The sequence below is a fragment of the Ambystoma mexicanum genome, chromosome 1p (genome assembly GCF_040938575.1).
Source record: "Ambystoma mexicanum isolate Mex_15411 chromosome 1p, UKY_AmexF1_1, whole genome shotgun sequence".
In the NCBI taxonomy this organism is placed as follows: domain Eukaryota; kingdom Metazoa; phylum Chordata; class Amphibia; order Caudata; family Ambystomatidae; genus Ambystoma; species Ambystoma mexicanum.
Genome location: NC_090921.1, coordinates 1,494,257,532 through 1,494,273,485, shown reverse-complemented (window position 1 = coordinate 1,494,273,485; position 15,954 = coordinate 1,494,257,532).

The following is a 15,954-nucleotide window of genomic DNA, read 5'->3' as shown; positions in this document are numbered from 1 at the left end:
CCCCTGGTCCGGAGGAGCTGTGGATGGGCTGCTGCTCGCTATGGGGCTGTAATTGCTGGTTGTGAGGAGTCCGGAAAAGCTCTGCCTCCACGCACGTGCTCCGATCACGTGTGCGAGGCTGGGAACCACAACAAGGAAGTGTTTCGCCTACGATATCTTGTGTGCGTGTGTGGGGGCGAGAGCAGCAATCGGAAGGATACACTGTCTCCACACACCCTCGCCGATCACGTGAGCGCGATCGGATCAGGAGTCATGAAGCGCTCCTAGTTCATAGGAGAGACGTTCACCCGCCCAGGGCCCAGCAGGGAAGGCAGTGTGAACGCGGAGAGTAAATTGCCCATTTGGAATACTTCAGGCACGTTCCAGTATTGCTTTGACATATCTAAGGCTACAGGTGAGGGTGCTTCTTGAAGGAGTTGATGAGGTGACAAGGCACGGTGCATTAGAGGAGTGATTTTTTTTTTTTTTTTACCCACTTGCACTGTACTTGTTGTGGGGGAACACAAACTCATAAGCCAACGCTTAAGTTGACACTGACAGTTGCCTGGTTACATTGACTTGGGAGGATTGGAGGGAAGGCAGAAACAACCGTATTTATCTCAGTGCATTTTCATTTTGGTGCGAATTGCAATTATGGCACTTTCTGGGGTTCCATGGTCCACAAGTCTTTATACCCACCCGGGTCCACCTAGAATCAAGTGAACCCCATGGAAAAAGGGTTTCTTGCACTATGTCAGGGCTACCTGTGGGAATGGAATGTCAGTAGAACGCAAAGTGGCAATGATAAGGCATTTTCTTGGTTATGAAGGTCAGAGGATATATGACACTCTCCCAGACATTCCCGAATTAGAAGCGGAAGGGGGATCCAATGACTTTGATGATGCTTTAGCTAAATTAGACAAACATTTTGAATCCAAAACTAGCACTGTGCTGGAACAATATCATTTTGGCATGCGGTTCCAGCACGATGGAGAATCTGTTGAGGATTACGTTACAGCTCTAAGACATTTGTCTCTGCATTGTAAATTTGGGGGTGGATTAGATGAACATATAAGGGATCAGTTTATGCTCCATTGTTCCCATGATAAAATTTGTGAAGAAATTTGGTTAAAAAATGATCCATAAGCATTGCAAAGAGAATTGAGCATACATTGCAGTGTGTGGCAAAATTGTCAGTGAAAGAGAGTAAATTGTCCCAACCTCCTGAGGTTTTAAAGGTAGGTGATAAGAGAAGCAATATTCCCAAAGAGAGAAAGAAACAGAAAGCGAGACAAACCAAGAGTCATGAAAATATTCAAAACAAAGTTGGAGGTATTGAGCAAGGTAATAGACGCATCCAGAAGGATTGTGCTCAAGTCAATGTGAAAAGAGAAGATAGGTTGTGCTTTCGATGTGGTTGTGCACGCCATTTGTCCATGTCTCCCATATGTCCTGGAAGGCAAGTAAATTGTAGCATTTGCAAGAAATGGGGCCATTTCGGAAATTGTTGTAAGAATTATCGGATTGGGGGTGGAAAAGGAACTCTGTTGATAGAAGAGTATGAAGGTATGTCATCTGAGGAAGGTGAAGGGTCTGAAAATGAAATTGTAACTGTGCACATGGTACGTTGCGCAGGATCTGATGAATGCGAACATCCATTTGCATGGATAGAAGTGAATGGGTGTCAGGTTAAAATGCTAGCAGATTCCCGCTAAAAAATCACGCTGATGTCTAGGATGGTTTTTGAAAATATTGTAGGTGGGTCTTTGAAACATTTATTGCCATCTGACAAGATGCCCGGTGGATACAATGGAGACAAAATAGATATTCTGGGATGTTTTAATGCTGAGTTCAAATTTAAAGGTAGAGTGACACATGGAAAAATGTATGTTACCAGAAAGGGAGAAACGTTGCTTGGATGGAGGGAACAGAGGGGGTTAGGTATTAAACTGGATCCTAATAGTGAGGAACAAGTACTTAATGTGGCCAATACCCCAGGGCCAAGTAAAAACAATTCTAACGGTCATGAGATAATTGTGAAATATCCTGAGGTTTTTAGGAAAAGGGTAGGTTGCCTTAAAGGGATGGTACACAAAATTGTTGTAAAAGAGGGAAGAAGACCTGTTGCGGCTAAGCTCAGACCATTACCTTTATCAATGCGGAAGGCCGTACGTGAGGAGCTAGTGAAACTAGAAAAAGAGGGCATCATTGAGCCTGCGAAGGCAGTGGAATGGATTTCTCCAGTAGTAGTGGTGAAGAAAGACAATGGGGATTTGAGATTTTGTATCGACTTAAGGGAACTCAATCGGTGTGTTGTGACTGATCGCCACCCGCTTCCCAACATGGGAGAAATGTTAAGTAGGATTGGCAATGCAAAATTCTTTGCGAAACCTGATATGGCAAGTGCCTATCATCAGATTAGTTTGGATGTAGAATCTCGCAAACTAACGGCATTCATTACTTATGAGGGCATATACCAGTTTCGGTGCATGCCTTTTGGATTAATATCTGCATCCTCTGTGTTCCAAAAGGTGATGGACAAGTTGTTAAGGGATGTCAGTGGAGTATGGAGTTTCCAGGACGATGTCCTCATATGTGGAAAGGATGAGGAAGAATTGCAAGAAAGGCTTGACATGGTCCTAGGAATTTTTAAGGAAAGAGGTATAAATTTGAGGGGAGAAATATGTGTTTTTATGACTCAGGTTGTTGAGTATCTGGGACACGAGATATCGGAACAAGGTCTCAAACCAAAAAGGGATTTAGTAGATTCCATCATAAAAGCTCATACACCAAAGAATAAAGCTGAATTGAGGTTGTTTCTTGGTACCATTGAATTTTACCATCGCTTTGTAGAGAATTATGCCGACTGTGTAATGAATTTAAGGGCTTTGCTAAGAAAGGTCGTTGATTTTGATTGGAACAGGGAGTGTGAAAGAGAGTTTGAGGAGATTAAAAGGAAGATAGATATGACAAAACCTTTGGCAATGTTTGACACTAGGAAGAAAACCATTTTGTCGGTTGATGCCAGCGACACAGGCATGGGAGTTGTGATGTTGCAACCTGAGGTTGATGGCACAGAGTTGGTTGTGATGCATGCCTCTCGGATGTTGAAAGGAGCGGAATTAAATTATTCTGTTCTGGAAAAAGAAGCTTTAGCGTGCCACTGGGGCATAGAGAAATTGAAATATTTTGTGTGGGGTCAGGATTCCACATTAAGAACGGATCACAAGCGACTCAAATCTATTTTTGAGAGTAAAGGCCTCGACAAAGTTTCAAGGAGAGTTGCGTGTTGGGTGACAAGATTACAGTGCCAAAAATTCAATATTGAGGTGGTAGCTGGTAAGGAGAATGTACAGGCAGACCATGCCTCTAGGGTGAAGATGGAAAAGTGTGAAAATGAGGGAGGAAGCAAAATTTGTAGTGAAACTGATATGGTTTTTGTCACTGTGGAAGATATTATACAAAAGCAAGAATGGATTTGAGTATTGGAATCCGATGAAATGTGGAAACGTGTTGTGAACTTTGTAAAAGATGGGTGGCCTGAGAAAAGATTACTGTGTGGTGAGGAGAGATCATTATGGGAAGTGAGGGTTGAACTCTCCGTAAAGGAGAGATTATTGTATCGGTGGGACAAATAGGTGGTTCACGGATGTTTGAGAGAAAAGTTAATAAAATCCGCTCATCAAGGTCATATAGGTGTGTTTAAGACCAAAGAAGTGCTGAAAGCTCACTAATGGTGGCCAGGAATTGACCGTGAAATTGAAAGATTGGTTGGTGCTTGTACCGATTGTGTTAAATCGGGAAAAAAACTTAATGGCGGTATCCCAGCCAATGGCTAGGTCGAATGCACCTGAAGGAGTGTGGCAAAATTTGGCGATGGAGTTTTAGGTCCGGTTGACATGGGAGTGGGTCGTGGTAGGTTTATCCTTGTTTTGGTTGATACTTTCAAAGGTGGACTGAGTTCAAGATCATGAGAGAAGAATTTTTGGAATGTGTTTTGGAGAGGGAAGGTCTACCTAGGAGTATTCTCATGGATAATGGTCCGTAATTTACGGGGAAGATGTTCCAAGATTATCTAGTTAAGTGTGGGATTAACCACAAAAGGACCCCTTTGTATTATCCCCAAGGAAATGGTATGGTTGAAAGAGTTAATCGGAGTATCATGGAAGCTATTCGAGGAGCGAATGCATGTGGTCTGGATAAGAGAGTGGCGGTGAAGGAAAGGTTGTATGCGTTGCGAATGGCTCCTGGTCTTGAAACAGTTGTAAGCCCGTTTGAACTCATGAGAGGACGTAGGGCGAACACTCTGGTGTCACCAGCATGGTTAGGCAGAGCAAGGGAGACGGATGTGGTGGAGGATGATGTGAGAAGGAGGATGGTTGATCGTAAGGAAAAGTGGGTAAAGAAAATCAATGAAAAGCATCCAAGGAAAAGAACTGTTGTCGAAGTTGGAGATTGGGTTCGGATAAGAAGAGCTGTGATTTCAAAGAAAGGAGAGCCTCTCTATACTGAACCTGTTAGGGTTACGCGAGTTTTCAGAAATGCTGTGGGGTTGGAAAGCGGTCAAATTTGGAATATGTCAAGAGTGGCAAAGATAAAGAAATAAGTTAGCATTATTCAGTTTTGAATTCTGTACGCATTTAGCATATATCTGTATTTCCTGTATACTGTAATACCAATATGATATGCTTTGTTCATTTTATGCAGTGTTTTTCTTTTTTTACATAAGGAAGGGGGGGTGTTATATATATGGCAAGAGTGTTTTACTAGAAGGTGTTTATCAAGCTGGTCTTAGCAGGCTAGTTCCAGTGTAAGCCCTGTGAGGTAGACACGTTCTGGAATGTGTATCTTTGTAGGTTGTTGATGCTCAAGCTTTGTCAGTTGGAGCTGGGCTGCTCGAGGTGTTAGGGGTCTTTTACCATGTATCTTAAGTAGACAACTTGTACAATAAACTCTACATATATCTTACTTGGTGTGGTCTGTGGCCCAACAATTTCATTTATAGGTATGTTTTTATTTTCCAGTACTTGTAGTAAGTACATTAGAAATTATTGTGGATCTTCCTGTGAGTTTATAGTGAATTTAACCATTCCAGCACAGTAGTCCAATTGTTGTCTTATTCCATAAACACTATACGTGTTGTCAGGATTGTTTGTTGTGTTTCTATGAAGTACTAACATTTGCAAACACAATTGGTCTGTACTGTGTAAGTAAATGTTGTCAACAATTGGTGGCAATTGAAATAGAATATTCATTGCTACATTTGCGTAGCAACTTACTCCAACTATATTTGAGAGTTTAAATGGACCAGGTAGTTCTGTATCGGATTGATTTTGTTTTAGTTTGTCTTCATTCTTTGACGAAGTACCTGGTTTACGTTCCCTAATTGGTTCTTTTATGTTTGTGGTACTTGATGAAGTTTTAGTTTCTTTTACTCTCTTTCGAGGATTTGGAGTGACATCCTGTTGCATTTCTGTTTGATTTAGTTTTCTTTTACAACGTTTTACTTTTTGTGGACCAGAATATGTGTTTAGATGGGGGGTGTATAGTGAGCGAAGTCTATTGTATTCTAAAATGCAAGGAATATCAGCGTATACTTTACTTGCATCAAAGTTGATTAGAAATAGACCGTCAAGTGTACGTAAATGTGATAATGCTACTTAGCTCATGCCTACTTTAAAGACTGTGTTACCAATGTCTATCATTGCTTTGTTTAGGGTAAGACCTTGTGATTTATGAATGGTGACTGCGTATGCAAGAGTTAGAGAAAATTGTTCTCTGCGTACATACATGCCTTTGAAGAGAAGGAATCGAGCTGTTGAGCGTCCTATCCTTTTTACTTCTGAAAGTTTGTCAAAGAGAATATTGACAAACTAAATTTTGTTGTCACATTGTCACATGGGTATGTTTGAAAGCCAACAACTGTACCCAGTGCTCCATTAACTAGTCCTTGGTCCACGTCAAGGTTACGTTCAAGCATATCTTTTCCAACCCAGCTGTGTTGGAGATTGAATTTTCTAAACTATTTAGTCTTGTTGTGGCTTGCTGACACATGGGTAGTGTCATACCATGTACATCTAGTTTGTCTGTGGCGCTAATTTCCATTATTGGTTGCATTTCTTTATTTAACATTATTTCATTGAATTTGAAACAGCTTGCAAGAGTTGGCATTAAGGCATTACAATTGACATTTTTATGGGCTAATTATTCCATAACATCTGTAGCACATGCATTATCGCCATAAAGTGCACGAATGTGCCGGGTTTTCAATATTGCTTGTGCTTCTTTAGATAGTATACCAACTCTAATACTTTTTAAGTTGGCATAAGTGAGAACTGCAGATTGCTGCATGTTTTCTGTTAATTCTCTGTATTGGAAATGTTGCCAAAGGTTGACATTTCCAATGCTGCCAACAGTTTTACGGCACAGTTTGTGTCCTAATGTTTTAAAAATAGGCTCACCTTTTACTGGTGTCAATTGAAGAAGATCTCCAAAAACAATAATGTGTTTTCCTGCAAAGAGCTCTTCGTAGTTTGTTTTGAGTACTTCTTGTAATCTGAGGGGAATCAAAGCCAACATCACTTCATCTATTAGTAGCATTTCCATTAGTTTTAATACTCTGCGTAGTTCCATTGCAGCTTCTGTAGAAAGTTTGTAATAGTCTAATTTGTTTTGGTGTTCTACTGGCAGGAGTAGTAATCGGTGTAAAGTGACACCGCCTATGTTGTAGGCAGCTAAACCTGTGGAGCAGTGACAACAGCTGACAGTTTGTTGTTTGTCAATTGTTGAAGGAACTTACTGATGATTTTAATTAGGAATGTTTTGCCAGAACCAGCTTCATCACTGACGTACAGTAGTATAGGTTTGTAATTTTGGCAGGTGCATTCTTTGTTTTCATGTTGTACACCATGTGCAATTTCTTTTGTTACTTCTTGAAAAATGCTATGTTGCTCATTGTTTAGTTTTGATTGTAGGATAGTTAAGTCTTCTTTATCTTCATACTGACACATGGTGTTTTCTACTTCTGTCATAGCTAATTCTGCCTCATTTGTTATTAGTGGTTCTCCCAGTGGTTCTTGGCTTCCTGTTACAGACGATTGACTACTGTCAGGAGTGTCCTTATCTAGTTGGGCCTGGAGTTCTTCTTCGTGTTGCTGTTCATTGTGCATCATTGTTTTGTACTGTGTAAAGTTTACATCAGTTATAGTGCTTGCATTTGCTTTGAAAGCGCCTTCATATGAGTCATAGTTATCTAGTATTTGTTCTTCTTTTCTCCATGGTTTAAAGAGTTGTAGCAGGGACATGTAATATAGTTCTTTATGTTGAGGAGTCTTTAATGACAATTTGATATGATTAATTAAATTTGGTTTGGTGAGTTTTACTAAGCTGCCTTCACAGTTTGTCACTCTGTATTTACTTTTTTTTCATCAGGTTTTATATTATTTTGTATGTGAAGTTTTGGGCTATGTAGTATAGACACATGGTTTTCAAAGTATTACTTCTGTTTGGGTAGTATGTGTCCAATAAATTGTTTTTCAAAATGTCTTGGCTGTTGGGATCATGTTTGGCTATTGTTTCTATATCCTCATATGATTTTAGAACTCTTTTTGTAGATTTAGCAGGACCAAGACTTAGCCATACTATATTTTCAGATTTACCATACAATGCAGTACCAGTTAAACGATCTGCTGCTTCATAGGATCCACATTCTCTATGGGAGAGCATTTTATGCCCAAGCTGTATAATTTCTGAGACACTGTTTTATCTGATGACAGGTCATTCCAGAGGTCTTGGAGCTCTGTTTTTTCTGCTTTGGTTAAGTATGCTGTAACATATCGTGCAACTGCAGTGGAATTGTCTGCAATGTACTGCACATCTATGTTTGCATTCCATAAGTGGGCAATGACTGCATTGTAATCATTGATATATTTTTCTTCTTCTGTTCTTTTTATGTAATATGTATTTTTAGGTGACTTACCTTTAACACATATGTCTAACTGAAGACATGAGGTTGTTCACTTGACCTGTATTTATAACTGGTCTAGGGAAACCAAAGCGGCATTTGGTGTAGTATTTCCCTTTGTTTTTGTATTTGCGACAACAATATTTGCCGCATTTGTGTCTTTGAAATTGTAAAATTTGTGCATGAAGATCACTATTTGTGGCTTCTGATGGAATTTCACAAGTGACATATTTTTCAATAAACTGTAAAACAGTGGCATCACTGTCTTGACCAAATTTAGGAGCATCTTTAATCCATAAAAGCATGTGGATTTGTGGTGCTCCTCTGGCTTGGTATTCTTTTCTCCAAAAGAAGTGTTGCACTTCTCCAAGGGGAGGAACAGTTTTATTACAAATAAAGTGTAGCATAGCAATGAAGAGATGGTGAAAATATCTTGAAACATTAACAGGATCCAGAGAACAAAGTTCTCCAGGTTTTAGTATGTTTGTTTTGTTTTTGTTTGATATGCGTAGGAAATCATGTAAATCTTCCCATGCATATTCTGCACAACTTAATGTAACAAACCAAGTGGGTGGGCCAAGGTTTCCGATCATACAACATACATCTCCGTGACGTCGAAACCAGTACTCTTTAGTACCACGCATATTTGCTAATAGATTTGTAATATTTGATTGTAAAACGTCATCTTTTTGTTGCACTTTTTGTAATAATTGTGTAGCTGACATATTTTGAAAGTGGGATCCTGATTTTAATGTGTGTGCAACTCCGTAACATAAAGTTGCTAGTTCACTTTCAAAGAGTAAGTGGAATATGTATTCCACATTTTGTCTAAATCTACGATCTTCAGAATACATCCGTAATGAGCGGTATTCTGATGCTGATATTTGAATAGGTCTATCATCGTACCTTTCTCCTTTGCCAGTAGGAAAGAGTAGAGGAAAAGCATGTGCTTCTATACTTTTTTCCCATATGCTGATTGGTGATCCTTTTGTTTGACGCATTTGGTACGTTTCTGGTGCATCTTCTATGGTGTCATTAAAGTGCAATGGATGAATTGTATAATGGTCTAAAGTATTTGATTTTGTAGCAGGATCTAGGAGCTCAAATTGGCCAGCTTCTTGTGTCTTGAATTATTTCAGTTGTATCCTTCAAGTTTTCTTCACTATTAATTTCTTTGTAGTATTCATTATTCTCTTTAAGATATTGCAAGGCTTGTCTAACTTTATGTAGATCTACCAGCTGTTGCCATATTTTTTTGTCTTTTGTAGGTACTCCATTTACTAAGATAATTAAAGATTGCTGCATTGGACGTTGCACTCCTAGAGTGTGCACATTTTCTTTTAGATCTAATGGTAAATACACTACTTTTCCACAGTACCTTTCACTAATTCAGAGGGAGGTAATTTTGCTGTTTTTGGTTGAAGGCGTATTATTGCTTGAAATGGGTGCACTGTTTGAATTATGATGCTCTCATATAAATTAAGTTGTTGTAGGGGTTTTGGTAGTGGATATAATTCCAAATTATTGTGATAGCACGTGAAGGCGTTTGGTTGTTGTCAAGTTTTGTAGTGCAGTAACTGCAAAGTATTAATGGGTCAGTTATTTTGTATTTGTTTTCTGCTATAAGGTAGAGAGCTAATTCAAACCATTTAGAATCTTCATTGTCTTCTATTTTGTATTATAGGTCTACAGTTTTTGTGTTACTTTTATAAAAGGTTCTGCAGCAACATATACACACATGGTGTGGTACTTCAGCTGATGTACTTTTAAATGTTAGTATTTCTTTTTTGTATGTGTGTAGTAAAAGGCTGCCATGCGTAGCATTGTTGCTAATTTGGTTTAAAGCTATTTCATTCTGTAAGTGGCTTTCACTTCCAAAATATTTTTTCTGGATATAGTCGATTTCTTCAAGTAGATCTTTTGCTGTACCATGTAGAAGAATGTTATTTAAATTGGCTAGTGCAAAAGCAGGACTTTTAGCATAGTACAGTTTATAGACTAGATTTCTTATAGTTGAATGATGTGTTGATATCCTTTTGATATCATGGAAGGTGGTTTTGCAAGTAGGTCCTGTAATGCAGGCCAATTGAATGTCCTTGTAGTCCTGTGTACTTGCGCACTGGACAGGTATCCATATTTTGCAGTTGTTTAATTTTGATTTTGTCTTTGTCTTTCACATATTGATTGAGGAAGTGGCGTAAAGACTTGAAGTTTTTTTGGGGAATGTTACACATTGATGTGCATGGCCATTTGTACACTAGACGTTCTGATTCAGTTGAATGGAGAGGTAATTCTATGTTTTCAGTGATATTTTTGTAAGCAGTACTTCTTGTTCCATTATGGTATTATTAACTTTTTCATAACCTCGACCACTGCTATGTATGGCAATTGTATTTGTTTGCTTTTGTTTGTATGCTTCTTCATTAAAGTATGGTTCTGTGCTTGTAGTGTGACTCCATTCACCTCTGCAGATATTTAAGAAGTTCTTTCTGTTGACATTTCGTTTATTGAGAAGTCTTTTTTGTAATTTAGTCATTAGTTTTGTTAGTGGTTTCATTTTGTTTAACACTAAAATAAAAAACTTTCTTTTGAGAAGAATTGCACTGTCTATCAACGCTTCTAAGATTAATTTCCTACGATAGGTTTTAAGGGTTGAACCTGGTTTCTCTCCTGTTTTTATAAGATTTTGAAGGACTCTGTGACGGAACATTTTGGCTAAAATACTTTTCTTGGAATGCTTACTTTGCACTATATCAAGATATATAGAAGCAGTTTTATCTGTAGTGATAGCTGATTTTTTGTTAATTGTTTTCTGGTTTGTTTTACATTTTGACAGAGGAGGCAAAGTTTCTGTACTTGAAACTTTTTTTGTTTCACTAAATGACTGTATTAGCTGTTTTGTTTCAACTTTTTTTTACAAATTCTGCTAGAGATGGATGCTTATGTTGGACACTTTTATTTTCATTTGCTGTACTTCTGTGTTGCTTTCTACGGACTTGATTTTTGGTAGGCATTCTTTAGAGTCAGTTGAAAAAAATAAAGAAGGTATGGGTTGGGGTGTTCTGCAATGTATGTGTGCATGAGTGTTTGAGTAAGATGATAAAGATGTATGTAATGGTGTGTGATTGTGCATTGGGCAACTACAACTAGTAGGGATGGGTATTCTTAAATTAATGTGTTACTAAACTGGGGTTCAGATGACAGTAAAAAGTAAGCTAGTGGTGTGGAGAAGTACAAATAGTAAATCTAATGCTATACAATTAAAACACTTGTTTGTTCTATAACATCAAAATTCTAGCGGCTGAGTTGGGGTAATTTGTTTGTCGAAAAATAGGAATTTGCGGGCCATTCTGGCTGTAAATCGCTGTTTAAGAAATGGGGATTTTTGGACAGAATGGTGCACAATCTCTATTTTTAGGCACAAAAATAGAATGAATTAATCTTACAGTATGTTTGAGTAATAACACAAATATTACGGTGGTATTCAACTTACTTTTTTTCTAAAATGAGCAGGTTACTTCTTAGTTGTTCTTTGTACTTCAAATTTGGCTGCTTCTTTTCAGGAGAATGGTATTCACTGCAATTGTAAAAGAAACAAATTAGTAATTTTGTTTGTATAAAGCACTGTTTTTAATTTAGACATTGATTGTTTTAATTGACATCCTCAGCGCCTTCCTCAAAACCTCAAAACCATATTCACATAAGATACGTCGCACCAGTTGAATACATATCATATGTTCTTAATGAATAAACTGTATTGCAATGACTAACTGTAGCAAACAAGATAGCTTTACTATGCCTTGTGAAATTCATAATGTACCACTGAATACCACTATTCCTGTAACTAAGCTCTTGCAAGTAATAGTCCCTCAATGTCATGGGCTGCTTGCGCTATATAAATATAAGTAAGTAAATAAATAAATAAATGTTTATGTTATTGTACAAGTATTGTTGTTTAAGATTTGAACATAGTGTGTGCATGCAATTTTGTTTGACTATATGCAGTCTATATATTTTATTTAAAAAATGTTACTTCAACATGATTTGAATATGTGTGTGTAAAATGAAATTAAATAGTATAAAGGTTTGTAAGTGACAGTTGATTTTAGGAGATGGAAAAAAAGACAGTATGTTCATTTTACAGATTATACAAGCAAGTCAGTTAATCTGTTTATATGAAACTAGAAGAATTGTACATGTACTTTACAGAAAATATGCATACCTGTAGTTTGTGTTCATGCATATGGATATGCATGGAGCTGCAAGTAGAAATTCTGGAGACTTGTACAGTATTTCTTGTAGAATGTGCTTTCCAATGAAATGACACTTGTACTCAGAGAGATTCACAGTACATTTGCAGTGCTGATCTATGATGATGCAGTTAGATGTAGAGGTCTTCTATGTGATTGGTAGATGGTCATGTGACTTCTTAGCTACATCCAATGAGGCAATTGCACAGAGAGTGAAGTGGAAATGGTAGAAGGGCTGTCCATGTTACGATATGTCTGCGGACATGGCGGAAGTTCACGGACATCGGGTGTTACATCTGGGGGTTTTTGGGTTGGGAAGCCATGCAAATTAGAATGAGCATAGAAAGGGATTGGGCAGGAAAGTTTAGTGGCTGTGTTGTGCCAGGAGAGAGTTTCTCAGATACTCTTTTTGCTGAGAGAAGAACAGATAGCTATGGCTGTGTGTTTCAGAAAACAGATTGTTTGGATTTTGGGAGACTCGTGGATAAATTGGTTGAAGGTGCATGCAGAAAGCTATGGAGTAGCTGTAGATCTTGGATTCCCACATGTGGAAGTACACTGGCATGGAGTACGTGGAATGAAGTGGTTGGACTTTCTACCTCTCTGTGCTACTTTGGAGACAGAGCAACATCCAGGTATAATTATAATTCATTGTGGAGGGAACAGTTTAGGACATGTGTCTGGAATTTCTTTGCTATTTGCAATGAAAGAAGTACTTGGGAAGGTCATGGACATGTTTCCAAATTCTCAAGTAATTTTTTCACAGATTGCGCAGAGACAAATGTGGCTTTGTTCTTCTTCATTTGGTCCACAAATGGAGAAAGCAAGGCGCAATGACAATAAGGCTGTTTGTGCCTTTCTAAGAGATTTTGGCATGTCCTCTTTTCACAATGAAAATATTATGTTTCTTAGTACATACATTTTTCGCAGAGATGGAGTCCATCTAACTTATGCTGGCAATCAGATTACTCTCAGAAATATACAAAATGCATTGCAACCTTTTTTAGAATTACAGCATCCATTTTGTAGTAGGTGTTGAGTATTTGTAATTTTTCAAACACAAACACCACCAAAAGGCTCTTTTCAGAGCCATCACTTCCTCCCAGAGAAAATTGCAAAGGTTATAATAGGGCAGCACCCCAAAATTTTAGATGCCCGCGGACTGTCCGCGGACTTTTAAAAAATACTCAGGGCCCTGTTTCATTTATTTTCACTTCTATTTTTTACCTCTGAAAGGCGGCTCTGAAAAAAGCCTTATTTTTCTTTAATTTTTGTTGTTTTATATTTTTTTGGTTTTTTATACAAGACACACTAGGAGAGGAGGGGAAAGGAGGGTAAAGGGGGGGACACCAACCATGGGGATAAGAAAGGGCGAGCTGAGAGAGGAAGATGTAGAGTGGGTTTTATTTGGGTAGTGAGCAGATCTTCTCGTGCTCTGAGACGATAGTCTCAAAAGCACTTCAAAGTCGCTCCCCCTGCAGAGTACTGCGTTGCAGTACATACACACAACTGTGATCCTCGAAAGGTAAGGGTCATCAGCATTGTGTATGGCCTGTGAGGCAGCTTGAGGAGTACGCTGTCCCACAGGAGTGGTCCTTGTGGTGACAGGATCAGAAACAGAGGATGAAGTAGAGGAAGTCAACCTGCTACGCTCCTCGCAAGGTACAACCTTGCGAATGGCCCCAGTGTGAATGACCTTAGGCGTCGCTTCATGGTAGTGGTCTCAAAGCTGTACGAACCAAGGCTCCCGCGACTGAGTACCATTTTGCACTCGTTGCAGGTGACTTGGTTCGCATGAGCCTTAGGACCATTCCCACAAATGGTAAATAACCGCCAGACCCAAGACTCACGCCGAGTGCGGGTAGTAGGGAGTTCAACTACCTCATGCTCGTCATCCTCTTCTTCCTCCTCTGCATCCTCACTCCTGTTCCCCTCTTCAGGCCCTTGGGGAGGTGGTGGTGGTGGTGGAGGGGGTGGAGGTGGTGGTGGTGGTGGTGGAGGGGGTGGTGCTGAGGCAGATGCAGCACCAGGTGGCAGCAGTGCAGCCATGGATGCCATCAGGTTCAAGATGGAAATCTGCAGGTGGCAGTAAAATGTGCTGTGCTCTGTAGAATAGCCAGAAACACAATGAGAATAACCTCTAAGGCGTGGTCTTTTAAAGTGGTGCTTGTACGCGGTTCGCGGACATGCGCGCTGTCCGCAGACAGATCGAACACAAAAAAAGGTTCAAAAAGTTTCAAAAATTATGTAGAAACTCAGGATTAGTATGTGGGACTTGTGCTATGGTGAGTTTATATTGAAAAATATTGTGGATTACTTGAAAATGTACTTTTAAATTGTTCGGGGACACGAACAGTGTCCGCATTCAGAACACACAATCAGCGTGGGCGCGGTCACCTGATCGCTTCGCAAACATGTCCACGAAAGGAGCGGCTGTCCGCAGGACACCAAATGCACGGACATTGGTTTGTGCATGCGCGTTGATGTTCTACAGACACTGTTCGGGTCCTGAAGTAATTAAAAGTGTGTCACACGTCAAACGAACAGTTACGGACAGGCGTTTGTTTTTAGAACAGTTTCAACTTGCTTGCGAACAATACGGACAGACATAGCGTTCTCAGGACACCTCCATTTTGTTTATTTATGCAAATTTGAGGACACCACATGTGTTCTTAGAACAGTTTCAACTTGGTTGCGAACAATACGGACAGGCTTAGCGTCCTCAGGACACCACTATTTTGTTTATTTATGAACATTTCAGGACACCACGTGTGTTCCTAGAACAGTTTCAACTTGCATACAAATATTACGGAGCGGTATAGTGTTCTAAGGACACCCCTATTTCATTTATTTACGAACATTATAGGGCACCTGATGTGTTCTTAGAACAGTTTCAACCTGCCTACGAACAAAACGGACAGGCATACCGTTCTCAGGACACCCCTATTTTGTTTATTTACGAACATTTCAGGACACTGTCAGTCTAGAAAAATGGATACCTCTACTTTGTGACCGCAAACGTATTTTGATGGCCCTGGGCCAACCGTCTCATGCACGATATGACAGAATATAGGTTTCCGAGTTTGCCAATGAACGGCCATTTTGATGCAACAAGAATCGCCATTTTGTTTTCTAACCATTGCTCATTGCTTTCTGTTCTTATTGCTTCGCAGTACATTTTCTGCTTACACTGCTCGACTGTAAAACATTGTTGTCTGCACGTGAAAGGACAAGGCCGCAGGGCCGCGAAGATAACAAGAGTTTGTTGAAACACAACGTAGGCAGCGCCAGGAAGAATGCCAGGTTCCCTCCCGAATGTAGCCTTGAAGCGGAGCGACAGGGCATTTAATCATTTTGCAGCTGCCAGCCAGTCTCGTTATATGGTAGAATATGTTAGAATAAAGCAGCTAAAGGCTGTAATTATGCTCTTCTTATGGCCCTCCTTTGCTGAGCCCCGTTAGAGCACGTCGGCTCCCAGGACACGAATAGCACCTCATAGATAGCAAGGTCTGGAATGCAACTCTCCCCCGTATGTTGCTCACTTCCAGGAACAGAAGCGCTGTGTTCTGTTCAACAACTGAAAGATGCCTCCGCACTCACAAATTGCAAATTGTTACTAGAATAGATATTTGAAGGTGTCATAGCTTTCAAAAGTGTCCATCATCACACCAAGTTCAAAGAAACCCAATAAAGGGGGGTGTTAAACATGTCATAGCTGATTGTTTGATATGCATTTTGTATATATGTAACTGATGTACGTAA